This window comes from Parus major, chromosome 1, assembly GCF_001522545.3.
Source record: "Parus major isolate Abel chromosome 1, Parus_major1.1, whole genome shotgun sequence".
Lineage (NCBI taxonomy): Eukaryota > Metazoa > Chordata > Aves > Passeriformes > Paridae > Parus > Parus major.
Window position 1 is genome coordinate 9,225,435 of NC_031768.1, and position 26,577 is coordinate 9,252,011.

At 39.2% G+C, this 26,577-nt stretch overlaps 1 long non-coding RNA gene across 1 annotated transcript; it reads right to left on the reverse strand.

Moving 5' to 3' along the window:
• Positions 1–833: 833 nt before the first annotated feature.
• On the reverse strand, positions 834–26,562 carry LOC107213716. Its single transcript, XR_001524801.2, has 3 exons — positions 26,384–26,562; positions 19,052–19,155; positions 834–10,513 (listed from the first exon to the last, which is right to left on the reverse strand). It is a non-coding gene; the product is annotated as an uncharacterized LOC107213716 (long non-coding RNA).
• Positions 26,563–26,577: the final 15 nt, after the last annotated feature.

Below are 26,577 nucleotides of genomic sequence, written 5' to 3' on the forward strand. Positions count from 1 at the left end.
CAGTGGAGAGTATAAAAATGCTATTCTAGAATGTTGATCACACTATTAGTTTTTAGCAGAGCTTAACAGAACATGAAGTGATCATCTTAATAAGAAATTAGCAACCAGAAGAAAAAAAATGAGAACTTCACAAACAACTAGCAAAAGTAAAAGTCTCATTGTTCATGGGCTACACACCTTTTCCCACAAAGTGCCAGCTGGAGAAGAATGTTTTCTCAGATTTGGGTCTTAATGAGGAATTTTACTTGCTCTTTAGGCAAAGATTAAACCTAATGCTGCTTTGCAAACCTTATTTTCTGAGAAATCTGAATAGATACAGGTTAATTATTTGCTTACAGTTAAGCTTTTCACACCTCTGGTTCAGTTTTGTGGCTCTCATGCAGTGGAAGCTCCTGAGAATAGTTACACTGGTTCTTTCAAAGATCCCATTTTTAGTGCTGCAGCAAAAGTTTAGAGAAAAGTCAGATCAGCAGCCTATGCCTCCCAACACAATCACATATCTGGGGAATTCAAAGCAGGGTTCTCTAGAAGCTGCTAATTGCCTGTCAGTCATCTGGCACACCAGCAGCTCACACGTTTTTGCTATCGACCTAGCAGATTAATAGTATAACCCAAACAAAAGAACAAAGGCTAAACTGTTCAGTTGGGAAGGGTACTGTGTGGTCTTTTCAGGCCAAGATTAACAGAGAAACAGAGAAATGGTGTTCTTTGTAAAACTAAAGCTGCAGTGACCTTAACTCTGGCAAACAGACTGAATGAGTTCAGCATTATTTGCCAGCAAAACCTGAAACAGCAGTGCTTAAAAGAACCAAAACTCAAAACAAAATAAAAAACAGAACAAATAAAACCACCAACCCCAAACCCTATGTTGAAAAATCTTTCCAAGCAAAATTAATTAACATTAAAATTAAAATTAAAATTAAATTGGTTTTACTTTTAGGAGTCAGCAGCATAGCTAAAATGATTCACAGAGCAGTGCTAGAAACTGTTAACCATTATGCTGAATGTATTTATAGTATCTGTGAGATTCTATTTTCAGGACAAAAAACAGCACTGTTTAGAAAAAGAGAGTTTTAATTTTCCTCTGGTATCTTTGGGACTTGTATTCTTGGATTGAGGTCAATCAGAATAAGGGTACTATTATTACTGAAATTAATATTTTTTTAGCTACTGGTATATTCATCATAGCTAAGCATTCCATCTGAAACTAAGGCTCTGTTGTGCTAGAATCTAACCAAGACCAAAGGACAGCCCCTGAAAATTTCCAGTCCCTCTGTGCTGTGGAGTTTCCAGTCAAATTCATAATGAAGATGGCAGTGAGATTTGTTCTCTAAGTAGGGCAGTGCTGGTTGCAGAGAAAAAGGTGACTTGTGTGAGGAATGGCTGCTCCAAAAAGTGCTTTAGCCACCTTTATTGACATTTACTTGACATTTCCTTTCAAGCTAAAAGAGAGAATATTGAAAATGGGCCTCTGGTCTTTCCTGATTTCTTGAGGAAGATTTTGTTTTCAATGTAATGCTGTATTTTCCTTTGACTTCTTGTTCCTGTCTACCATACCATGTCCACAACCTCTGTTGTTCTGATTCAATATTTTTTCCGAGGCTACATGGTAAATTCAAATAATTTCAGTGATCCACTGGACAGTGAAGGTTTGGGAAGTGAGTGTTCTCAGCTCTGGCCATTTCAGCAGCAGATTAGGAGGGGTGGGCAGCAGCTGCACTGCTGGGAAGGGTCCCCTGTCCCTGCAGCACCTTGTCACACTCTCAGCCTCTCTGCTGGGAATTGAGACAACAGATATTCCTTCACTGCTGCTGCTCCAAGTCCCAGGTAAGACCTGTTTCCCAGGGCAGATGGAACAGCAGCTCAGGAAAATGTTAAAAAATGTTAAATCATGGAGTCTGAACAAGACTCAGATATTCTGATACAGTCTGACCCAGCAGGCCACTAAATACTTCCCTAAGGTTCACTTTGTATGGAAACCTGCCATTTTTCTTACTGATATGCATTTACATCAGTGACCTCAACAAACTGTATGGTGGATTAAAAAAGTGGAAATTAACTTATATTTCAAAATAGTTAATTAATAATTCTTGCAACTTTTGATCTGAAAAATGCAAGTCAGCCATCCTGAATGTTTGGCTTTGAAATTTTAAGACAATTAAATTATTTGTGTCACTCATAGTGCCACCATTTTTGTTCCCTGATTCAACCACAAGATTAATAAAAAAGGATTTCTCAATTTCAACCCTATGGGTGGATTCAGTTTTTGCTTTCTGTGAATATTCTGTTTACTAAATTGAAATTTTTTACTGGTAGAGATATTCTGTTCAGTAAGCTCATTCATTTGCCTATAAAATTTTGATGAGTTACAAGGTATCCACTCTTCTTTAGTGAAGGATGCAGTTAGTACTATTTCATCTTGAAGTCACAAAAAAAATAGGGAACTTTCAGCCTGGAATCAGAGCCAGGAGACTTTCAACTGCAGTCAAAAAAACTAAACTAAGGTCATATATTAAATGCAGGTAGAAGAATATCTCAGACCTTAGAAAATCAATTGAGAAGTAATGAACATTGATGAACATATAAAACTTGCAGAAAGTCTCATTTATTCATTGTGAGCTTCAATAAAGGACATCTCATTTGTCTGTTACAGAGCTGGAACAGGATGGATTACACGACATAGTGAATATTTTGCTTTGTGTTTTATTGATCTGAGTGGGAAATACAGATTGCACTGTAGAGTATGAACTGGATACAAAACCACTGAAGTCAATGAAAAGATTTCTTTTGGTTTTGGGGGATTTAGAGCAGCTTACATCCGTGAAGTGTGAGTTTCCCAGTCCACATAAACTGGTTACACAAAACTGGAACACAGTGAAGAATATTCTCTCTCTGTCCCAGATCAACTGTAACAATTTCCTACCCTCTACAGGGGAGGGCTGAGGAAAATAGAGACTTCCCAAGCCAAAGTGCAGACAATGGGGAGTGGATGCTGTCTGCAGAGACATTGATTTTAAATGTATGTGTGCTATTACTTTTTTGTTCCACTGATATTTTGAGGTAGATGTTTTCCCCAGAGCAAATGCACATTAGGTAATATTTGGAAGAGTTACTGAACTTCAATTCCAGTTGCATCTAACAGCAACTTGAATTAAAATTGTGGTTTCTTCTTTGTAATACATACACAAAGACCATGAGATAGCTCTTTTCCTCTTTCACCTGTTTAGTTTTTTTTCCATTTTTATTTCAAGATACTGGAAAATTCTTTGTTTGCCAGAGCAGCAGGAAAAATTTGTCTTGATATTTGAAGGGGCACAAAGAATGCGGAATTCAGCTCCTGTATGGTACAACGTGCCCTGAAATATCAGTAAAATAAGATAGATATGATACTCTGTGTGCAAGTGACAAATTTATCACAAAACAATAAAAATCACAAAAAAAGTCCTTTGTCCTCTGATTTTGACAACTGCAGTTTGTCTTTAGATACTCATGATGAAATGTTCTAGCTAAAGGTATCCATATGTATATTTTTAAAAAGCCCTTTAAACAGGCATTAGAAATCTCTCACCATGCTATTTAGTCCTTGCTGAGAATTGATCAGTCCTGCTGAGCTTTGCTTCAGTTTTGGTAGAAGTCATAAGTGATGTGTAATTTGTTTTAAAAATGGATGAGCTCTCAGATACGTGCTGGCTTTGGAAGGAGTGTAAACTAAGGTGTCTGATGAACATGTGGCTACTTGTACCTCTTCTGCTGCCTAAGTCTGTAGCAGAAATGCTCTTCTGGCAACAATAGAAAGTGCTGAATGGGTTTGTAATGTTTGCTTAATGACAAGGGGAGAGAGAAGGAAGGTTTGGACTACTGTGGGGAAGAGAATGCTTTTGGCAAGACGAGTGATTGCATTTCAGAGCTGGTTTTCAGCAGGACTGTGGGTGGCACAGGCAAAGCTTTTCACAGGAGACTGGGCAATATCTTCTATTCAAACTCTGATGCTGCTCCCCCTCCCAGTGCTGCTAAGAAATTAGAGATATGGTCAGATTTATACAATCTCTCCAAGAATCACATTTTATCTCTTTCTTTTTTCCACACAAAAGCCCTTTGTCTCTGCTGGTTTGTACCTTTCTTCCAGTGCCTGCCAGCAGCCATGAATGGGGAGAACTGAGCTCTGGGTGTGTTGGATGTTGGGCAGCCTCATCAGACAAGAGGAGAGTCGATGGAAGCTCCTGACCTCAAGACTTAATTTGGGTTTCAAACATGAGCACTTGCAAATGATATAAAATCAATCACCTTAATTCTCGGTGTAAGCTACAGTCTGACCCTAAATTTCCTTTCTCTTTGATTTATCTTCAACAATGACAGAGAATAGACCAAACTTTGAATTCCTTTTTTTGCTTTTCCATATTTCTTAATTATTTCAGTGTACCACAGGCTGCATCTTTTGATCTCTGTTTTTAAAATTTCCCACTACTACGGCAAACAATGACTCTCTTGCACTTCAAGTCTTGAAACAAGTCAGATCCTGCTTCTGCTTAGCATGTTCTGTAAGTGCCAGATGAGAAGGCAGCTACTATGGCTGAACCCCTTTTTAGTTATGGATCCAATTTTAACAGTCAAGAGAAGTGGTAAAGATTATATTTGACTCCATATGTTGTCAATATCTATAGTAAGCTCAAATACCAAGATAACAGCAGCTTCTCAGAGAATCTATTCCTGGTGTAGCCTGCACATTAATTTTCTGGAAAAGGCAAAGAAAATTGTTTTCTCCATAGGTTTTTCTGGGGCTAGAGTAATTTATCCACTTTTCCTTCAAAAGGCTGGAAGTCTGTGAGGATGGTCTTCAACCACCCTCAAAAGACCACTAATGAACAATGGAGTAAAAACAAGGAAAACAGAGAGAGCAAAGGAAATTACTATTGTTCTTACTTTTCATTAAAATTATTACCTCTTATTACCTTTTATAACAGCATTGAAGACTCCCAGAGTTTATTACAGATTTTTAGTACAGAACCTCTCCACACCCTCCACAGGAATTTTTCATAACCTAAATGTGGAGAATCTTTATATCTGCATCTTTTCTCAGCATAGAGCAACAGTATCTTTCAGACCACAGGGACACCACAGGGATACTTGATTTCATCCCATACATTCACATCCTGGGAATGAGATTAAATGGACTAGGTAAAACATTAATTTCCATGAGTTTGTTACTTAATTACCATCCCAAACTGCTGCAAGATCATCAAGCATGACGAGGAATAAGAAGAAAAAAAGTTATCTTCTCTATTTTGCACTCAGCAGCAGCCACACTGTGTTTATCTACAGTAAAAATGCTTGTGCATCTGCTTTCTTCCCAAGGCTTCAATGCATACTAATTATTTTCTCATGTATATTAACTAGGATTTTATAGCTTTGGTGCTTTGTGCACTGTTTCAAATCTTTATCCCATAGCATTTCTCCTATCTTGCTTGCTTAGAGCTGGGAATATTTTTTCATAGAAGTCTGGTGCAAATTCCTTTTTGTGCACAGGAAGAGTCTTAAAAGTTTACTATACAATAAGTACACAGACCCCATCGTTTAGGGGAGCCTTCTGTTTCCTTGGTGGAGAGAAATACCAGAGTACACTGAGGTGAATTGCCTTGGCTAAGGATGTTTCCTTTGTCTCCAACCACAGGCTGGACAGGTCCCTCTATGAGTGCCAAGGGATTCATTACAAGCCCCCAAGCTGATGATTAACCTTAATGCCACATATATTGAGTACATAGTACAAATACTACAGGTATTTGAGTGATAGTTCAGTTCTAAGCTTCCTCCTCATTGTCCTGGTTCCACTTCCCACCATTCTTGGTCTCTGCCTTGCTCTAACTGAATTCCTAGTAGTATTTCATCTTTTTTTGAAACAATTAAGCAGTCTTTCATGTATTACAATGATATTTATTGAGATGTTGGCCTGCTTTCTTTGTATCAAGAAGTTTAAGTAAGAAATGTATATTTTTTCCTGTTGTTCATAGACAGAGAAACCAAGCATACCAAGTCATGTTTAAAGTCAGCAGTTTCCTCTTCTCTCCCCTCATTTAGCTAGCACTGGAAATATCCTTTTTTATAGCACTGCTTGGCCTAAATAATATGTAATTCACAATTGGTATTAATACTGCATCTGGCCATTACACCTTGCTTTGCTTCAGTAGTTCTTCCATGGTCCAAGGGTTGCCTTTATTAGCAGATCAGCCCGAGGACTGAGCCTGCTGGAGAACTGCAAATAGGATTCCCAATCCTCTCCTAACTGTTCTGTCATATTATCCAATCTTTGCAAGCCCATAAAACTTTAAATGAGAACTACCTACAAATTTAACTTTAAAATACAGTCACACCTTGCTGATTTTGAACTTTCTCCCCACACACATACAATTTGAACAGATCCAGCTTTTAATTTATTGTGGGAATCAGAGGGTGAGGATAATATATTCACAGCAATGCACTCAAGGCATTTATCACTGCTAGCTAACAGCTGCAAGCTTACCTTAAAGAGCCTTTCACATTACCTGGTGCTGTGAAAGGGATGGGGCTACACATTCATTTGGCTGGGCCAGTCACCCCTTTGAAAGGCAGAGTCAAAACCCATGGATTCTGTTTTAAAACAGATGCACTCAGACTATGAGCATCCTTGACTGGTTGGCTGATTCAAAATACAAAGCTTAAAATGAGACTGGACTCTGGAAATTCTATGGAAGTGTATGATGGGGACCTGCTGTATGTGCAATGTCCTGTGGTGCTTCTTCCACTTTGCTTTTGCATTACTTTCATTCCTACCTTCATTTTCTAGTCCTACACCTGGCCATGGTAGTCACACAACGTCACTTACAATAACCTGCACTAAATTGCCTTCTTTTTGGGTAATTTGAGAGAACTGTGGATTTTCAGAAGTTGCTTTACCTTTGCAAAATTATGTCCACCTCCTGAAGAAGAAAGAACACCTGAAAGTTTGGGGTTACACTAAAGATTCAGGGAGCATATGTAGAATTCTAAGATTTCCCCAAAACTTTTTGTGTGGTTCTGTGAGCATCTCTGGATCTTTTCACATTTGTCTTCCTCATTCTTGTGGTGGTTTGGTACCTTTTTAATTAATTAGCTTAGGAGGCAGCAGGAAGAGGATACACATGATCAGATAGGTGTAGTAAACGGGGGGCAATGATCATTTCAGCAGACAGAGCCCATTTTTCAGGGTAACACAAAACAGAATTTTAGAAAACAATTCTGTTGTCAGTTTAGGTAGAAACACCAAGGTGCTGATACACTGAGATATACCTGATTGAGCCCTTTTGTTTGCTGAATCCAGAGCAAGAATCACATGGTCATCACGGGGCTTGGAGGGGCTTCTGGAAGCCTACTGGTCCAGTTCTTACTCATAAAAGAGTCAGCCAGACAAGGCTGCCCTGCTGAAATTTGAATACCTTCAAGGATGGAGTTCTGGATCTCTGCTCCAGTGTCTAATTTATGTACTCCAACATGCCCACTGTGTCTTACATCTTTCCACTGCTCATCTTTGAGAATTGTCTGTCTTCACATCCTGCCATTAATTAACTTTAGAGTGCAGTGGGTCCCTTGACCTGTCCCCTATCTGGGCTTAACAAACTCTCATCTCTCAGCTGGTCCCCTCTGCCAAGTGCTCCATCCCCTGGACCACCCTGGCCTGCACTGGGCTTGCTCTGGGATGTTCCTGTCTTCCATGTACTGGGGAGCCCAAAACTGCACAGAGCTCCAGATGTTCTCTCACATGTGTTGAGCAGAGGTGAAGGACCACCCTCCTGCATCTCCTGGTTGCACTTCCACTAGCCCAGGGTGCTTCAAGAGCCCATTTCTGGGTCATGTTGAATTTGTCCACCAGGACTCAAAGGATTTTTTTGGTAAAGCTACTCCCTGATCAATCATTCCTATCCTGTATCTTGTGAATTGGGCTGTCCCATCCCAGGTGCATCCCAGGATCTCTTTCTGATTTTGCTGAATTTAGTGAAATTCTCTACCTTACTGACGTCCTTCTGAATTAAAGCCTTGCTCCCCACTGTATTTTACTATTTTCCCCAGTTTGGTGTCATCTGCAAACTTTCTGAGAGCACTTTCTGTCCTACAATCCAGGTAATTAATGAAAACTCCTGGACATGATTGGTTCCAGTTCTGGCTCCTGAAGAATTAGTTTGTCTGATTACTGGCCACTAGATGGACTTTGAAGTCTGGAGATTAATTTTTGAGCTTGGCTGTCCAGACAATTTTCAAGCCTATTTACTATCTGTTCTCCTAGTCTATATCTCTCTAATTTAGCTCTAGGGTTGCTGTATGAAAATACATCACAGACCTTAATAAATCCAAGATAAATAACATCCACAGTTCTCCCATCACCCACCCTAGCAGTCATCCCAGCTGACAGGTGACTGGTAGAAGGCAATCAGGCTGGTAAAATATGATTCATTCCTGATAACTTTGTCTGGTTGTTCCCAGACACCTCCTTGATATGCCTGGAAGGAAAGAAAAATTTAAGCTTTATGCCTTAGTTTTAGTGAAATCTAAGAAACTGGTAGCAAAGTGACAGAATCTGGCTAAACACTGGCAGAACAAACCTACTGAGCTATTTCAGAATAGAACCATATTTTGCTTTGTCATGGAAGGAGTCATATAACCACAAATGTTACTGAAGGATTTGAAGGATTTTCAAACTCCAGTATGAATAATTTTAGGCTCCTTATACACAGACAGATCCAGAACAGATTGCATTGGCTGAGATCTGATACCTGGTATTCAAAGATTATAATATTTGTACAGCTATTGAATTTTCTGATGTGTAAGGATTGCAGATAATTTAATTTGTAATTGTAGTCCATTCTTAATCTTAACTGCTTTCTTAGGCTGTTACATTTAAATTCATATTCAAGAACTTCATGTTCCTTATATGAATGTTTCTTTTAATTAAACAGGATAAGTGTTTGCTACTGTGAGTTAAATTCTGAACCAAACAGAAATTGGATTGTGTTATCTCTGGGTGAATGTCTTTTGAGATAGTTCCTGTTTGTGCTGCCTCATTAAAGTTGTGTAGTACATATTTAGCTGCTAAGAAAAAAAATAAAAAAGAGACCTTATAAATATCCCACTTAAACCCATTTGGTAGGGTTTTCTTACCTTGTTTATAATTATCTGTACTTTTAAAATGTAAGTGGTATAAGGTTAACAAATCCCCATTTCTGCAACAAGTGTATTTGAAAAACTCTTCCTTTCCCTCTAAGTCACTAAGGTAGCACAGGCTGCTGCTGCACCTTATCAAAGAACTAAGAATACCTTACTAATTCCTTCAGCTTTTGCACAGCATGACTTATAGTATGGATTGTATTCATGGGTAATCTATTTTTTAAGGCTAATTCACAAGAATTCAGTGGGATTTATTTCTGTATGTACGATTGTTACCTAGGAAATAGCAGCAAATGGTCTCACTGTTCTTTCATGAGAGCAGCATGTGCAGTTAGTAGTTAGGGAGCACTTGTTTAGCTTTACTATTGGAAAATGACTTTTCTTTTAGATTGTTGTTTCTCCTTTTTTTTTTCAATATATTTCCTGATATATTTCTTGAATCTCTCTTAAATAAAAATAACTCTGCTGCTGCCTCTCTAAGCACCTCCAGGTAGAAAACCTTACAAAAAGGAAATCCAGGCATGAGGCAAAGGTATGTTAATGTAAAGTGGAGTCATTCTGTTCTAGGACAGCTGTTTATACCAGACTCAAGTCAGAAGTGGTAAAAATCTTTATGTTCAGATGGCCATGCAGCAGTCTCAATAAAAAAAATCCACCTACTGTCTAATTTCCAGTGAACAGGTGTTAAACTAATCAAATATTGCCATGAGTACAAATCCTTACTTTTCCCTCCCGTTCTTTGGATGAAAAAAGAGGTATTTCAGGAGGAGAGTAATCCAGAACTGTGGGCCATGAACCTTCCCATCAGAAGTGCAGGGGGGGTTTCTTGGGGTTTCTTGGTGTTTCTGTTAATCCATGTTAGCTGCTGTGATGTTCTGCACCTGTAGGACAGTGAACTTTCCTCGTGTCCAAGGAATTAACATAGGTCCTAGATCTGCTCATGTAGGTCTGTTAATATGGGGACATTCTTTCCGTAGGTACCCATTATTAAAAATCTGGGATTACAGTTTTTCCTTAGTGGCTCCATGTATAAAAGCTGAAGAGATCTGAAGAAAGCTGAAGAAAGCTGAAGAGATCTTCCACCTGAAGAGATCTGAAGAAACACCATTCTTTAGAAAGTGACATATGGCTTCCCATGAAAACCTCTGACTGACCTCAAGCTGAGTATCAAATATAGCTCAAGAGTATTAGGACCAGTCACTGTGGAAACTCTTTGTTGTGATGTAAAGCATTTTATGGAAGTGGTGATATATAGAAGGGCTGCTGTTGAAGTAATATCCAGGAATAACACTCTGGCTTGACAAATAAATAGCAAATCTCTGGCGTGGACAGCTTCTCTAATGAGCTGAAAATGGAAGCAAATGGCCATTATTCATTAAGAGTTTCTCAATATATCAAGTAAAGTTTTTCACAGATGCCTCAAGCTTTCTTTATATTTATGAGTGGTGGCAGAGGTCTTGTGGTCATTTGCAGGCAGAGACATCACAGCTATGTAAGGCACACTTCCACGTGCTGCTAGAAGGATGGGGGTTGTCTGGGCAATCAGATTAAAACCTCAAACAAAACTGGGTAGCTGCTAATTAAGCAACCTGATTAAGTACTCTATGTAAATTTATTTAAATGCCTAATCTAAAGCTCTTGTTTGTCTGTTTGTTTGTTTTTGGGTTTTGTTTTGGTTTTTTGTTGTTTGTTTTGTTTCCTTTTAAGGTGAACAGAGTGACACAGATGTAGAGGAAGCTTTGCTAGTTACTATAAATACCCATTGTGAACATCTTTATGTGTGATTTCTATTTATACTCTCTATTACATCTCCTCCCTGTGCTTTTCTCCACTGCAGCCCTTACAATGGCTCCAGCATGCTCTGTGTCACCTCTGTTGAAGGAAATGTGTTGATTGTGGCTTTCCAGTGAGTTCTCAGAGTAGTACAGATCCTGCTTCCCTGACAGAACATCTTGCTTCTGGCTCCCCTGAAAGCACCAGTGGGGCCCTTCCAACTCAGAATGTTTTGTGGTTCTGGGATTCTGAAAAAGCTTTCATTGTCTCAAGCAAGATCCCCAGGCAGGTTTGGTTTTTAAGGGCACATTTTCTTTTTGACATATTTATTTTTCCCCTTTGCCATGTGGTTGCTGAGATAAAGTTTCACTTGGACCTATAGAAGCCAGATCCAATCTTATGCAGTCTTTCTAAATGCTGAGCAAACACCACTGCCTGGGAGAAATGCACTTGCTTGCTTTTTCCTCCTTTTAATTCCCAGATGGGGGAGATGAAGTTAAAGGACTGCAAGCAGTGACTGTGAACACCATAAGGTATACTCAGTTTTTCAGCTTCCTTTTTCCTTAACTCTTCTTTTACAATACAATTTTTTTTTCTGCCTCTCTCTGTTAAAAAATAATTGTTTCATTGCATGTCCTTGAATATTTTGAAATGAGAGTTATCCTGTAAAATGTATACACTTAATGGGACTTAAGAGGATGAGGAAATGTGAATAATAATTATGGAATAATAATTATGTAAATATGGTGTAAGATTTTTTTGTCTTGTCTGATTGAGTTATTTGCCCTAATGAATGTTTGTTCATTAATTTTATTAGAATTATGACTTATTATAAACTAATGCATCATACTGAATTATCTTGATCTTTACTATTTAAGAATTTTTTTAGTTATGGTTTGGTTTATTGATTTATGATAACTTCTCAGGGTTTCCTATGCAGTACAGTTCACTTAATTGGGAGGGTTACAAAATCTCTCACTCTGCTACAGTGCAGCGGGGTGCCCTTAGAAGCTGCATTTCAGCATATAAAAATCAATTGATACATAATACTGGCTTTGACTGCAAGTTGGAGTACACTGCAGGTACAGAGTGGTTTTATAAAATATAATTCTGGTTGTGTGGACCCACATTTGTCTGAGTCATTCTTTTTCTCTTGCTCCACTGTGGCCATTAAAGAAATCAATCCTAATTCAGTGTAAATCCTAAAGCATATTGTGCAAAGCTTTTTTAAACTGCCTTTTAAAACAGGTGATCTGCAGCATATCAATGCAATGATGTCCTCCAAGCCAGTGGCACTTGCTTTGATCACCTAATAGGCATCTTTTTCACTGATGTGTGTTGGTTCTTCTGCACTTAAAACACAACAATAATGAAAAAAAGATCACCCCAAAAACACATTTTCTTTGGGAATCCCTTTTCAACACTGATTGCCTTTGGTTTTTATCCAGAAATTCTGCAGAATTCACTGTTATCAGTTTTGTCTTTCTTTTGGAAGTCTTAATGGGCAATTACTTAAAAAGCTTGCCTAATTATGGATACCTGGCTCACCTCCCCAAGTACTGCTTTAAAATTAAACATAGTGATTTCTCCATTTTGTTCTGATTTTTTTAGCCTGTGAAAAGTAACCCATGAAGTTTCTGATTCATTGGTTTAACCCTTGACTTTTCTGCAGTTTCTGTCTGGATGGTTCAGCTCTTCTGATATTCCAGTTTATTGTTGTCCTGCATGACAGTTTTGGGGGACACTTGAAACAAATTCCATAAAATCCAGCTAGGAATTTATTGGGGTCCTAACTTTTTTTTGTTTGGGTTTTTTTTTGCAGCACACCAGGCATTTGAGAGCTGATCTTGAGCTCCTTGAAGGTTTCTGACAAGGTGCAGGATCACCTTCTGCTACAGCAAGAAAGCCTGGGCTGCAAACAGATGTAATCCCTGCCTGCTTTGAACGTGTCATACTCATGTATTTGTCTCTCATGTGAGAGCTTAACTCTGCTCTGTCTGCTGTCCTCACATTTTCAGCTGAATCCTTCCATTTTGGTAGCTTTAGGTATACAATTCACTACAATTCAGACACTAACAGTGTCTGACTACCTGGTCAGGTTGTTAACAGCCTTCACCCCCATACCCAGAGTCCCCTGAACATTTAGTTGGAAAAAGTGGTCCAAATAACACTGTAAATTCATCCCACAGAAATATCTGTTCACAGTCTTAAAAGACACATGATTAATATGGGAAGATATGGATAAAGTGTTAGAATGTACTCCAAAAACTTTTTGATCCCTGCCTGATATTACTGGATTGTTTTAGCTAACAGGTTAGTGCAAAATTTACATGGAAAAGTCTGCATACACGTACAAAATCAGATTTTATTAAACCAGAAAAGAGACAACCCTGAGCATGAAAGGGTTTCTCAGGTCAAAAACAAAACCAGAAAGTTTGAAATATGGTGGGAACAACACTGTTCCTAATTTCTTGTGTAAATCATTTCACCTCACTCTGTATTTGTTTTATTCTTCCTGTCTTTGTCTTGGCTTTTTAGGTCATGGGTTTATCATGAAAAAGATGTGGTTTTTTGAATATTTACATAACCTATCACAAGGAAATGGCACTCCTGAAGGGTGATGGAAGATGTGGGCACTTCCCAACTCTGCATTTTCCTCTTTGCCATTTTGTTCCCATGAGCAGGAGCTAATTCTGTGTGTCTGCAGCTGGGGCCAGGTGGGAGTACAAAATATCTGAGTCTTGCTATCATCTGGCTCTTCTCAACAACTTTGAGAGCCCTTCAGCAAATGTTCCTAAATATGTTGCACTTTTTTTGCACCTCCACGTGAATTCACCTGAATACCCTCTGAGGTAAGAGCAGAAACAGGCTCTCCTGCTTAGCTGCACCTTGCTTGAACACCTGATCTACAGAAAGAAACTACCACAGTGCAAAATATGTCAGCTCAGGCAAGTTCCTTACTTGGCATTCTGTAATCATTGGATTTCTCATTTCACTGTCCTGGGCCTGTGTTACACAATTTAAAAAATTCAAAGACAATGTTTTGAGATTTTTGCTTTCGTCTTGAAGCAAATGATATAACAGAAGCAGCTTTCTCCATTTTTAAGGATTTTTAAATCTCATATAAATTCTAGGTATGGAAAGCCAAGTGCTGTGTCTGAGTACCCAGGGAATAATTGGTCATACAAGAAACCATGTGTTATCCATGGTTAAAACCCTCCATAACTCTTAATGATATTAAATTCTTCCAATTTAACTTAACTTAGAAAAGGAATTACTTGTGTTGGAGTATCTGTATCCTTCTTTGCTATTCTGTCTTCAGCCTCAGCATTATGGGGGGAAAGCAATAAAAAATTCAAAATAACTTTTGAGATTAACCATTATTTTTCTACAACATAATAAATATTAAATGGGATATCCCTACTCTGTCTTACCCAGAAATACAAATATGACGTGAGGAAACAAGGAAAGATACTGCTATTAATCCTTTTGTATTCTTGACTGCAGTAGAATGCATTTCATTTTAAATGGTGTAGTAAAAGCCATCTCAAAGTATCTTCAAGGGACATTGTCAGTAGATGTTAATTTTCAGCTGTTGTTTATAGCTTTGGAAGTAAGCAGTAACTTTGTTTCTTACTTGTTTATCTGTTATGAAAACAACCCTGTGTTGTCAGCATTGTTTGCAGCACAAATCCAAAATACAGCCCCAAACTGGCTACAGTAAAGAAAATTAGCTCCATCCCAGCTAAAACCAGAACATTCTCTTAATCAGGTTTTTTTTTCTCTATGCAAAAATAAAAAAAGCTGGTACTTATTGTAATTGCTGCACTATTCCTTCTCAGGGAAGAGATGTGTTGAGTCACTGTTAAATAATTATTTTAGGCCTAAAACCATCCAAGCCAACTTTTTCCTGCTGCAGATACTTCACTTTTATTCACCTGCTTATGTCATTAGGGGTACAAAACAAGAGGAGGACTGGCAATTCAGTCTAGTGAGGGTGAAAGAAAAAAGAGAGTTTCCCCTCATCTTTACATTAGACTTCTGTCACAGCACTGAATTATTTAGATTATAACATAAGAAGTTCCCTTATTTAGTAACAAGAGTAATTTCTGTTTTACCCTTCCCCAATCACACATTTTTCCAGCAATTACTGTTGGCTGTTGTTGGTACTGAGCTTGGATTTATTATAAATCTTGAAAAATCACTAGTGAATTTTGGAAGTTTGGCTAGCATGATTTAGATGTTGACATGGATTTGACGTGAGACATATTACACCCATTATTCTAAAAGTGACACATTGTTCCAAAGCTAGGAGTCTGTTTTGTGCTTTGGGATCTGACTTGGCACAAGACTTGTTCTCATCTGCTAAGCACAAAGCCTTCTTGTAGCCAGGCCAACAAATAGCAGTGGAAATGCTGGCTGATCTGGGGTGACCAAGTATTGTGAAGAGAGACAAAAGAAGCAGCAGGTGACACTGTGTGACAGGCCTGAGACTGCCAACTTCTGCAGGACCCTGACAAGCATCACTGCGAGGTGCTGTCACCTGGGACCTGCTGCTGCTGCTGCTGCACCCCAGGATGTCTCCCTAATTCGCTGCTTCTTCTCTGCCTGAGGTTGTCTGGGGGCAAAAATGTCAAACTTGTTGCCTTCTATCTCCCCCCTGTTTTGGCACATCTCCTGTTCCCCATGGGAGCGTGGTCATTTTGACTTCATGCGAAGGGAGAAAAATGGATCTGTTTGGCTGCTGCAGCAGACTGCTGCTTCTCACCCTAAAATGAGCACTGCCATGAAGTGGTGCCAATTCCCACCATCATTTCTTTGCTTCATCTGTCATTTGAATGTCTTTGCATGTCTGCAAGGGTCACTTACTGATGCCAGTTTTTGGACAGCAGATGTCCTTGTGTTCAGCTTTCTGTTGAACAAAATACCTGCCAGTGACAAACCAGACATCTTTGCTGCTGAAATTTAAATGCACTAAATATGGCATTGAGTCATTTGATGTTTTCTTTATGAGACTACTAAAAAGGTGATTAACACATGCACTTTGTTAGGAAAACCAGCAGAAAACCAGACTGCATTTTGGTTTTTCCCCTCTCTGTATCAGTAACACAATGGGTTTTTTGGCAACTAATGGTTGGTGGTAGAGATGTAGCTGGGGTCCATAATTCATATAATAATTGCTCTTTAATTTGCTAGCTGTTCACAGGGGCTTCCATGATGACATTTTATTCTGTGGTGCGAGAGGCTCAGAAAGTGATGTTGGCATGAAGAATGATGATGAGGAGGAATCCTCCCCTGTCCCCTTTCAGTGGAGTTTGTTTTAATATTCTTCAAATTTGCAACAGCTCCATTTCTAACATAGTGTTTTAGGAAATGAATATGGTCCAGTTTTTTGCAATAGGAAATCATCAGGCCTTTGATTTGGAAAGTTTTTACATCATCAAAAGACATTCACTTTCAAAATTGTCAGGCTTTGGTACAAATCAGCTACCTTCTTGAAACAAGAAATGTATGTGGAGCTCATGTTTGGGAAACAAAATCAGCATTGATGATTAGCTATCAACTAATCTCCAGAATTGTTTTTCTCATGGCACTTGGCATGATTGTTTTTCATGTTTATTGAAAATATCCCTATGTTAGTAAAATAAACTATGATTTATCATTGTATTGACAAAGGTGTAAGTACTTAATTGCCAACTTGTTGATTCCAGTGCTAGTTGTGCTTGTGAAACAAATGTCATATTTTAAGAAATTAATTGATCTTTTAATGAACAAAAGTTCTCCTGAGCTTCATTTAAATGTGAAGTAATGTTTCTCAAACGGCCCATTTTCAGGCAATACCTACTGAAGTTGAATTTGTTATGCTGTATGAAGATTTTTTGTTCTGAAATATTTTCCTAAATCTCAGGAAATAAGAAATGCTGGATGGGAATTGCTCCAATTAACTGACTAAAATCCATTGACTGGCTCCAGCGTTCCCATTTTTCCATATTGCAAACAATATCTAATAAGATCTTATTCTCTCAACTTGGCCTATAATTTGGCATAAGTGGAAAGCTTTAATTCCTTTATCAATTTTACTGCTTGCTTTAGGTATTTTTTGCATATTTTCTTAGGTTTTGTAATTTGTAAATTTCTCATTCTTGAAAAGTGAAAAACATTTTTTTTGGTTCTATACAACTAGGCTCATTTTGGACATTCATGTGTTGCTGAGTTTCCCTGACTTCTGTGAATATTTTTCTTTTCTCTTATCATTTTTACACAATAGTGAAGTTCCACTGTCTCTTAGAAAAGTACCATCAAAGCAGTCATCTACAAACAGTTTCTGCAGACATTTTTTTGGCAAGTTGTAGCTCTGAAATCAGAGATTTTCTGAGGTGATGAAGCAGGAGTTATGCTAACCAGTGCTGGATAAATGAAGACATAAGATTGTGACTTAAGTTATCAAATTCCTGCAACTATTTCTCACCAAATAAAAATTTCAATATAATTACTGTGAGCTCTGGAGAAAACAGTTATAAATATTTTTGTTTAACTTCAAAGGAAATGACTACCTTTATGCCTCTATGTTAAATTTAAGAGAAAACTGATTAAGAATGAACCTTGTTAAAAAGATTTAATTATAGATCTGTTCCATTATTGGTAACAGGAACAATACTGAGAAGCTAAAGGAAGAAGCCTGCTTCACCAAAAAAATGAAAAAAAAAACATTTAAGGATTTTGAAATTAGAAGTTTCATATTCCATGGTGTTGCAATATATATATTCTTGAATACTGGGTTCATCAGAGAAACCAGCTTCCAAGCATTAGTAAGGCTTCTGAGTCAGACTGTGTGAAGTTTTACTGATGTCCAAGATAAAAAAGTGTAGCTCCACAAGCAAACTTCATAGTGTGAGCTAGAGTGTGCTCTTGGGTTTTCATTTAACCAGCAGTGGTGAACAGATCCTGTTCCCCTCCCTCACCTCTGACAGTGTGTAATTTCACAGCTACCAAAACCCATCACACAGACAGTGGAAAGGTACTTGACCATTGACTCTCTGACCACAGATTAAAAAGAAATTCCTGTAAATACATGAGTGAACCTTTTTTTCTGTTCTGCTGCAATAGAGTCATCCAGCAGAAGTGGATCCCAGGCAGAAATCTCATCCTAGCAATATCCCTCCTTTTTATGTATCTTGCCCTGCTGTATGCTCCCTCCTGGTCCCAGTGCAGGGATGCTGGAATTCTACTTGAGATGTTATGGGACAAACTTGTTTTCTCCTTGTGACAGAGATTTATGCATTCCCTCTGGGTAAAGGATTAACTCATACAACAGATTTGATTACATTATACAACCCTGATTTAGAAGCAAGGCTCTACCCCACTGCTGAGGGCAAAAAACAGAAGTAGGCAGTGGTAGATCCTGCCCATTTATTCCAGCTGAGAGTTTCACCAGAATGCTGAAGTGACCTGGTTGTCTGAGTTGATTTGAGGAGATCGTGGTGTTTCTGTGTTAGGTCTGACACTTGCCCACTTCTGATGGAAGGACATCCTCTACTGTTGTGCTGCATTGTCACACTCCAGTGGTTTCTCAAACTCTTTTGCACTTCAAGTTAACCCTATACAAATATATTAAGGAATACCTAAAATGCTCTTCATGCTAAGTGCACATCCACCATGATACCAGAGGGGTGGGAAATTATATTTCTTCCATAATGCTGTTGAGAACAGGTACTGAGGCTGTGAAATAACTGTGGTAATTCATAAGTGTCTGTGAAATGAAAAATCACAGAGCAGAGAGAGAATATCTCAAGTACTCAGCATTTGCTGCTGTGCTTTTTGTTATCCTCAAAGGCAGGCTGAAGATCATTTCAACACTATCATAATTTCACACACAAAACATTAATAAAAATTGGCTCGTTGTGTTTTACTAAAAGCAGCTACTATTTCCCCTTATCCCTTCCAGTAATTGTATTAATAAAGTTAATATTTGACTCTAGCAGTAACCAGAAGGATTTAAAATGGCTTCAAGACCACATTTATGAAATTCTTGTTTGCCTGAGAGATTCTGAAACAGCCACTGAAACTGCTGACCTGAAGGCTATCTTTATAGTTTGTGTTTTTGAATCACCTGGGCTGATTATCTCTGGTAGAGGGCAAGGCTAGTGAAGATGCTCTTTCTCCAGTACTCAATCAGTGATATCCAGAGGCAGCTAAACATCACAGTCAGGTCATCTGTAAAGACAAGTGTGAGATCATAAAAATAGAGGTACTCCAAGCCCCTCTCCCTCCTGCATATTCTTACTGCAATCACTCAGGGTTCATCTGACTTATTTTAGAGCTTTACAAAATAGATCATCTTTCTAGTGAAAGGAAATAAATGATAATTTTGGGGGCCAATTGCTGTCATTTACTTCAGGCTCCTACTTGAAAACTCATGCCCTAAAAGCTCTACATTTAATTTGATGCATCCCACCTGTGAACACCGAAGCACTGAATGAGTCACCCATCGCTGCACAACTTCTGAGGCAGCTCATTAATCCTGAGTGTGGCCCTGCTCACATCTGTCCCACATCTTGCTGCTCCAAGCCCAGAAAATATCTGTCAGGACATAGACAGATTTCACTTTCCCATAGTAAGCTTCCTGGAAACCCATATGAAAAGGTTTATCTGAGTAAAAACCACTTAGTGATGCCTTGTGTTACCTGTTTGTGGATGTGCAGGCAGTCGCTTTACAAGATTTACCATGTTGCTGTCACTAGACAGAAGCTTTTTGCAAGATGACAGCACAGGAAGGGTCTTTTATAGGTGCAAATATATTGAAATGAGTTATCCTCTCTTTAGACAGCAGGAAGAAAACAGTTTCTCCTGTAACTGGGCTAAAGGATTTGGTGAGGTGCTCTGCACTGTGTAGGGAACAGCAGTGTGAGTCACTGGTGCCTCTGCAGATGTGAATGGGAGATGGAGCAGGGGAGGTAAGCTTTTCTCTGTAGAATCCCAGCTAATTTTTATTTAAATTACATTAAAAAGTGAACTTTTCCTTAGCTCTCCAGGGCTGTCTGAAACAGGAGTCTGCAACACAGATTCTTCTTTCTGTTCCTTGAGTGCCTACTTGTGTTCAGAAGAAACCATTCAGAGTTATTCCCTTTGAAAAAGTGACTTTATTTAATGTGCATGCCTGAATCATAAAATCATAGAGTGGAAGGGAACCACAGGGATTTTCAGGTCCAAGTCCTGGCCCTGCACAAGACAACCCCAGGAGTCACACCATGTACCTGAGGGGTGATGTCTGAGCACGTCCTGAGCTCTGTCAGGCTGGTGCTGTGACCACTGCCCTGGGGAGCCTGTTCAGTGCCCAAACACCCTCTGGGGGAAGAAACTTTTCCTAAAATCAAACCCAAACCTCCCCTGACACAACTTCAGGCCGTTCCCTGGGCTCTGTCACTGTCACCACAGAGCAGAGATCAGTGCCTGCCCCTCCTGTTCCCCACACAATGAAGCTGTAACTGCAGTGAGGTCTCCCCTCAGTCTCCTCCAGGCTGAACAGACCCAGTGCCCTCAGCCCCTCCTCACACGGCTTCACCTCAAGGACTTTCACCATTTTTGTTACTCTCCTCTGGATGTTCTCTAAGAGCTAAATATCTTTCTTATATTGTGGAGACCAAAACTGGACCAAGTGCTGGAGGTGAGGCCATCCCATCCTTCTCTATCTGCTCAAGACTGCCATGAACCCCCAGGGAGCACGGTGGGACCCCTTTTCCAGGGACTCCTTTCAGCTGCCTCTAAGGAAAGCAGAGAACAGGTTCATCCTACTGAGCTCTGGATGTGAAGTTATTCAAACTGTTACACTTCCTCACATCCAGATTGTCTTGGATTATGGAATTACCACTTTTTTTTTAGAGATATAGCTATCATTTCCCCATCTTAAATAATTTTTCTTTTCAGGCTTACTGCAAAAGGTGACTATTTCCTATTCCCCCCACCAAAAAACACCATTTAATAAATTAGTATATAAATAATTGCATTGCATTTACACATCCTTAGGTGGGATGTTATAGCATAACTATATAACTCAGCTTTGAGCACATGTGCAGTGCTAATAATTAAAGTCAGCAGTTGTGGGTAGTAATAATAGTAATATAGTAATATAGTAATATGAATAATAGTAGTTGTGGGTGAAAATTATGTCCCATCAGAAAGCTCTGGTTTTGCATCTGAGCTTCTTCATCTTTTATGTGTACTGCAACTTCCTGGCTGACTTTTGGTGAGAACAAAATCTCACTGACTGATTTGAGTCTGCTGGCTGAGATCAGTGGTCATGAAGCTGGGGCTTTCTGCTTTGGCACTGACTTACTTACCCTTCTCTAAAAGTAAATTTAATTTTAATTTAATATGGAAAAATTAAGTTGTCTCTGCCATGAAGAAGAAATGCAAGGAATACCAAAAAGAGCAAGGAATTGTGGTTTTACGTTTTACCTTTATTTTCCCACTTAACTATTGAAAATTCATTCACAGCCACAAGAAGATATATATTTTGGCAAAGGATAAGGTAAATGATAAGTTTACAATTTTGCTTGTAGTCTTCTGGCAGAAGATCTCTTCAGATAAAAAATAATTTAAGATAAAAGGAAAAACAAAGTAAGCATTAAGAGGTTTCACTAATGTCATCTGTGCTGCACTGTGTGGCCATTTCCCTTCTATTTTTGACACACATTTGAATTATGCTCAAGAATGTGAAAGCAACATACTCAGGATTTGCTTAATGAGAAAAATGGCTTTGGAACTATCCTGGTTGCATAAAATCTGAATTTATGGTATGGGTCACACCTGAGCTGAAGCCTTTTGTTGCTTATTTGTTATTGTGTGGTTTGGGGGAGGGTTTGGGTTTGTTCATTTGTTTGTTGGGGGGGCATTGGTTGTTTTTTGTTTTGTTCTTTATTTTTTTCTTTCTTTTGTTTGGATTGATGTGTGTTTCAGGCTGGATCCATTGAACAGAACTGAAACCTGTGGGGTTTGCTTTTCCTGAAACTATTTTTACACATGAGCTCTTCTATTTATCTGTAGAGTTTTCTTTTCTTCCCTTGGCATTTCCTCTATCATCTAATAAAACCAGCTTACAAGGAGAAAGAAAACTGTTTTTTCCTGTCACAGAACAGATCAGATATATGAATTAATAGACAGTGCTGATAATATTTCCATTGAACAAGTCAAAATGAGATGCAGCAGTATTTTTAAGTTGCAGGCACTCATCTGCGAGCCATAAATTTAATTTTTTGGTTTTTAGTTGAAGCTGAAATGTAGTGTGGCAATATTCTGCAGTTATTCTCTCAAGGTCCTAGTTTAATCTTTGAGCTTCATTTTCTTCCAGGTCTTATGAAGCCTTGGGAAATACAGAGTTATTCACTTGCTGAGGGAAACAGGGAGGATGTTGTTTAATATTTTGCTTTGTTTATACAGTGCCATTTGAAGCATTTCAGGACTCTGATTGAACTAGAGGAAATGACTTTATAACTAGAGTTTCTGAAGGCAATGTGTTCTGGGACATGTACTCGAGACTTTCTCTGCCTCCAACAATTTTGTAAATAACTTTAATATGCTTGTGAATGCCATGGCTGTGTATCAGCAATGTCTAGAACATTGTTTGGGGGAAGGAAAAGGAAGAGTGAGAACATTGTGTTCAAGCTCCTGACAAAAAATATGAATTTATCCTTTTAATGGATAGCTTTTGTTTCTTCAAAGTAAATAAACAATAAAATAGAAGTCTTCTCTTGTAAAATTCCTTTTCAGGTAGAAAACTGTGAGGATGCATGAATCTTGGATCACTCACAGAATCTTGTTTAAATGAAAACCATATCTGAAGTTCCTGAATTAATTCCCCTTACACTGAAATGTTAGCACAGCTTAGATTAAGACATATTAAAAACCTTGCACTTCATTAAGAAGTTATTAATAGAATTGCCACAGCCAATCATCTTGAAGAAACACATTGTATTATTTTTATCAGCAGAATGTGAGCATTTTAAAAACAACACTCAATCTGAAACAAAAGGCGCTTGGAATAAGTATGATTAAAAATTTAATTCAAAGATTGGCAAATTAATTAAGGTAGGTGTGATGATTTTTCCTAAGGATTGTCTCATTGCCAAGGAATTAATGACGTTGGTGCTGCTCAGGGGGACAGAGCACAGGATGTCATTGGCTCTGTCTCTTCCCAGGTGTTGACAGCAGCAGAGATGTGCTGGCAGAGGGATCCCAGGAGCTCCCAGATGGAGCTGGCCGGGCTCTTGGGATGCAGCAGGCGCTGCCTCCTCGCTGCTAGCTGGGTGCCAAACCTTGGCTGGCCCTGCATCGCTCCCAGGAGCTGCAGCAGCTGCAGAACTGGCTGTGCTGGCCTGAGATAGTGCCTTCCTGGCAGCCAGAGAGGGGAGAGGGGAGAGGGAAGGGAATGGAAAGAGAGAATGGGAACAGCTAAATGTAGAGAGGATGATGGGTTACAGCCAAATCCTTCTGGTACACCATGGACTGCCTGCACCAGCCTTTACTTGCAAGGTCTGAGGGAGTTGCTGCAGTTTTCTTCACCAGGATTTTGCAAATTTTAAATGCCACAAACTCTAGTACACACTGCAATTCTCAGTTAACCACCCTAGACAAACCATTTCATTTAGCAGCTGGAAACCAAGGACGTTTGTTTGAGTTCTAGTGATTTGGGAGGGAAAAGGGAACCATGTGAGTGCAAATAATATCATGAGATTGTCAAGCAGCAAAAGCACTGAATTATGATGCAGAGATAATCAGTAGTGCTTGAAGTCCAAGCAGTACCTGCCTATCTCATTTTCTCAGAGGCCTCTGAAACAGATGAAACACTAAAGTCAGAAGAAAAATTGGTTCAGAATTGTATGGTCCTTCTTTTTTCAAAGTGTCCCAAGCTTTCTGCTTGAATTGGGACCTATAAAACAACCTGAGCTTAAATTTTGGACCCTGCGTTAAATATTGAATCAAAATATGTAGCACAAATGAGGTTGGTATGCACAGGCCAGGGGTGTATTGCATTGTGTTCAAAACAAAGCACAGAATTCAGGGATGCTTGGGTGGATGCTGTGCAAATGACCAAAATTAAATCAGTTGACTTGGCATATCCCAAACACTTGGCATGATGAGCTGGTTACTGGCTATGACCAGGAAAAGAAAAGGGAGTCTGTAATGAAACTAACATTTCAGTTTTAAAGTATAGTTGTTGCCATAGCAACCTCTGTAATGGACACATTTAATCCTAAAATTCAGAGCTGCATCTGAACTGACTTGAACAGTAAACAGGATGTCAGTGCTTGCAAACCATTTGAATAACTGTGAAAAGTTTATCCTTCTTAGTTGAGATGGAAGGGGTGCATGAACATAACCTGATGATGAAGGATATTGATTACCTTGATGCACTGTAAATTTTTTTAAGCTATTTATTTGGTTTCATACACCTAAAAAAGATAAGAATAGCATGAATTATGTTATAAGGAAAATAAAAGGCTAAAATATAAATCTTTGAAAACAGTTTTTGTAAGCTCAAGGTTTGTGCAATAAACAGTGATTCTGTTTACCAGGCTTTTGGAGCATGGAGTCACAAGATAACTGATCTGTCTCTGGTTTGAGCCCTGAGCCATGTCTGTTTTACTTAAGATTGGTTTTTACCTTGTTTTAATCCTCTGTCTGCTTGTACCAGAATGGAAAAATGAGATGACACCCTGCCAGTTTTTAGGACAAGTAAGAATAATACTATTTCTGGGGATGGTGTAGGTTCGTGGGTTCATTATTCTTTCTAAATTCTGACTTAAAGCATAAAACTGATAAGTTTTATATGCCATTAAACAAGCCATGAATTTCATTTTACAGAGTCTGAAACTTTGGGGTTTTTTTGATCCTGCTATGCTTTGGAAGGAGCAGAGAAGTTTTAAAATGTTGTGACTAAGTTACTTTATTTGCATTAGGTATGTCAGATTTCTTCTTTATTGTTTATGCTTCAGATAAAACAGCGGCAAGATGACTTACCTCTTAAATTTCCTGCAAAACATCTGTCAAAGAGAGCTCAACACACTAGAGAAGTTCAAGATCCTTCCTTTGGAGATCACAGAGTGTGAAAGAATTTAAAAAAATACAGGAATTGATTTACACTTCTTTTAAATTTAATAAATTAATCTTTTTCCCATTCTGTGGACCGATGCTGTAAACATACCACATGCCAGTGGGGTTGATGGAGGGAGGGCACTAACCATTCGTTTTGCTGCTTGATCTCAATGTTAAACATGGGCTACTCTGAAAAGCTGTGCTACCCTGACAGCTTGATCCCAGCTCAACTCCATGCCTCTAGTGCTGGAATTCAGAGCAACCTGTCTGTTCTCAGTGCTGAGCCTCCTATTCCTTGGAGACCTGCACAGGCTGGAAAGTGGGCCAGCAATAACAGCATCAGGTTTAACAAAGGCAAGTGGCAGCTCCTGCACTGGCTGACACAACCAAAGAGCCCAGCACAGGAACTGTGTGCCTGGGGAGCCTTGCTGAGAGGGACCTGGGGGCCCTGGTGCTCCACGTGGTGACCCTGAGCCAGCAGAGCAGGGCTGCAGCAATGAGGAAAATCAGATCCTGGGCTGCACCCACGGGGGCACGGCTGGCTGAGATAGAGATGGGATCCTCACACTCAGCAGGTGTCAGGCTGCCCCTGGAGAGCTGTGTCCAGTTCAGCTCCCCACAATTCAGAAAGAGGTGGACAGACTGGAAAGGTCCAAAGGCGGGCTGGAGGACCTGTCCTGGGGGTAATGAGTGAAGGCAAAAGGTCTTTTCACTCTGGAGAAGTGAAGGTTGTTCTCAGGGGACTTTATCACAGTTTTCCAGTACTTTAAGGAGGACTGAGGCTCTCAACCATAAGTCACATGGAGAAGACAAGGGAGAGTGGGTGCAAGTTGAGCTGGGAGAGGTTTCATCTCCATAGAAGAGATTTTTTTACATTGACAACAATCATTTAGAATAACCCCACGGGACATGGTGGGATTGTTCAAGGGACAAATGAACAAGGTGCTAGATAAGCTCAGCTAGGCTCACTTTTCCACAAAAGGGTGGACCAGTTATCTTTTGAGGTCGCTTTCAATCCATGTTATTCTACTTCAATAATACTATTCAATTCTATTTCCATCCTTTAAAAAACAAGCAAATTCACATTTTCAGAGTGTCCTGATTTCTGTAGGTAATCATACTTGATTGCAGTGAACCACTTTCTTATGCCTCAGTGTGTTAGGAAATACCTGCAAAGTGCAGTTAACTAAAGGATCAATGAGATAAGAAATAAACTAAGATGTGCTTTAGATCTGAGAATGGTAAAGGAAGTGCCTAAAATTGAGCTACGCAACAGATTCATCACTCATGTGGACCATTAGAGGCACTGTTCCTATTTATTTCCTATTTCTTTTAGTATAGAAGGACTCACCTTTTTCATGAATTAAATTGCCTGTGGAAGCAGAGTGAGCCTGGGGCTGCTTGTGTCTCGAAGAGGGCTGGAAGGCACATGAGGGCTGTGGCTGTCACATGAGGGCTGTGGCTGTCACATGAGGGCTGTGGCTGTCACATGAGGGCTGTGGCTGTCACATGAGGGCTGTGGCTGGCACATGAGGGCTGTGGCTG